Source organism: Triticum aestivum, chromosome 4D (assembly GCF_018294505.1).
Source record: "Triticum aestivum cultivar Chinese Spring chromosome 4D, IWGSC CS RefSeq v2.1, whole genome shotgun sequence".
Taxonomy (NCBI): Eukaryota; Viridiplantae; Streptophyta; class Magnoliopsida; order Poales; family Poaceae; genus Triticum; species Triticum aestivum.
In genome coordinates this window covers 497,509,246-497,511,917 of record NC_057805.1, presented here as the reverse complement: position 1 = coordinate 497,511,917, position 2,672 = coordinate 497,509,246, and positions in this window count along the sequence as shown.

The window sequence follows — 2,672 nt, the reverse complement described above, 5'->3', positions numbered from 1 at the left end:
GGGCGAGCGGCCCGCTCCCGTGGCCCCGATAGCCGCTCCAGTGGCCAGATGGGCCACTGCCAGCGTGGCCCCACGCCCCTGAAACGAAAACGTTAAAAAAAAGAAGAATAAAAATATATATATTAAAAATATATATTAATTAATTACAGATTAATTAACTTAATTAATTTAGTTTAATTAACCTAATCACTAAATTAAATTAACTAATCCTGTTTAGTTAACCTGAGTCATTGACAATCGGGACCCACTGGTCATTTTGACCAGTCAACGGTCAATGCTGACTGGGCCGTTGACTTTGACCGGCCCCATCAGCCAGCCTCTGCTGACTGGGCAGTTGACCAAGTCAACTAGGCCTACTGGTCATCCACACAAGCCCATCTGTGGGTACACTTCTGTGTACCCCTAGCAATTTAACATTTAATTTTCGAATTAAAAATAGTTTAAAATGATTTAAATCTTCTAAAATTATTATAAAATAAACCGTAGCTCGGATGGAAAAACTTTGTACATGAAAGTTGCTCAGAACGACGAGACGAATCCGAATACGCAGCCCGTACGCCCGCCATACATCCGTAGCATAGCAAACCTGTAACATTTCACCTCCGGTTCATCTGTCCGAGAACGCGAAACACCGGGGATATTTTCCTGGATGTTTCCCCCTTTCGCCGGTACCACCTACTGCCGCGTTAGGGCACACCTAGCACCGCTCATTGTCATGTCACGCATCGTCATGGTTATGTTTGCATTGTATTTACTGTTTCTTCCCCCCTCTTCTCTCCGGTAGAATACGAGACCGACGTTGCTGCTGCCCAGTTCGACTACGGAGTTGACGACCCCTCCTACTTGCCAGAGCAACCAGGCAAGCCCCCCCCCCTTGATCACCAGATATCGCCTATTACTTATCTATACTGCTTGCATTAGAGTAGTGTAGCATGTTACTGCTTTCCGTTAATCCTATCCTGATGCATAGCCTGTCATTGTTGCTACAGTTGTTACCCTTGCCTGCTATCCTACTGCTTAGTATAGGATGCTAGTGTTCCATCAGTGGCCCTACACTCTTGTCCGTCTGCCATGCTATACTACTGGGCCGTGATCACTTCGGGAGGTGATCATGGGTATATACTATATACTTTATATACATGACACATGTGGTGACTAAAGTCGGGTCGGCTCGTTGAGTACCCGCAAGTGATTCTGATGAGGGGGCTGAAAGGATAGGTGGCTCCATCCCGGTAGAGGTGGGCCTGGGTTCCTGACGGCCCCCGACTGTTACTTTATGGCGGAGCGACAGGGCAGGTTGAGACCACCTAGGAGAGAGGTGGGCCTGGCCCTGGTCGGCGTTCACGGATACTTAACACGCTTAACGAGATCTTGGTATTTGATCTGAGTCTGGCCATTTGGTCTATACGCACTAACCATCTACGCGGGAGTAGTTATGGGTATCCCGACGTCGTGGTATCAGCCGAAGCTCTTCTTGACGTCAGCGACGGAGCGGCGCGCGCCGGATTGGACTGGAACGCCTACTAGGCTAGGTCTGCTTCCGGCCGCGCACGCAACGTGCAGGTGTGCAATGGGCGATGGGCCCAGACCCCTGCGCGCATAGGATTTAGACCGGCGTGTTGACCTCTCTGTTGAGCCTAGGTGGGGCTGCGACGTGTTGATCTTCCGCGGCCGGGCATGACCCAGAAAAGTGTGTCCGGCCAAATGGGATCGAGCGTGTTGGGTTATGTGGTGCACCCCGGCAGGGAAGTTTATCTATTCGAATAGTCGTGTCCCTCGGTAAAAGGACGACCCGGAGTTGTACCTTGACCTTATGACAACTAGAACTGGATACTTAATAAAACACACCCTTCCAAGTGCCAGATATAACCCGGTGATCGCTCTCTAACAGGGCGACGAGGAGGGGATCGCCGAGTAGGATTATGCTATGCGATGCTACTTGGTGAACTTACCATCTACTCTCTTCTACATGCTGCAAGATGGAGGTGGCCAGAAGCGTAGTCTTCGACAGGACTAGCTATCCCCCCTTATTCTGGCATTCTGCAGTTCAGTCCACTGATATGGCCCTTTACACATATACCCATGCATATGTAGTGTAGCTCCTTGCTTGCGAGTACTTTGGATGAGTACTCACGATTGCTTTTCTCCCTCTTTTCCCCTTTCTATACCTGATTGTCGCAACCAGATGCTGGAGTCCAGGAGCTAGAGATCCCGGAGGATGATTCTACGTGGAGTTCGGCTTCGAGGAGTAGTTAGGAGGACCCAGGCAGGAGGCCTGCGCCTCGTTCGATCTGTATCCAAGTTTGTGCTAGCCTTCTTAAGGCAAACTTGTTTAACTTATGTCTGTACTCAGATATTGTTGCTTCCACTGACTCGTCTGTGATCGAGCACTTGTATTCGAGCCCTCGAGGCCCCTGGCTTGTATTATGATGCTTGTATGACTTATTTATGTTTTAGAGTTGTGTTGTGATATCTTCCCGTGAGTCCCTGATCTTGATCGTACACATTTGCGTGCATGATTAGTGTACGGTCAAACCGGGGGCGTCACATGTGTAATGAAGATGAGCCAACAATGGATGTACGATGACCGATGCTCTCCCGAGTTCATTAATGGCGCGCAAACTTTTCTGCTTGCGGCTGAGGCAAACAAGCGGGCGGATGGTTTTATGCCT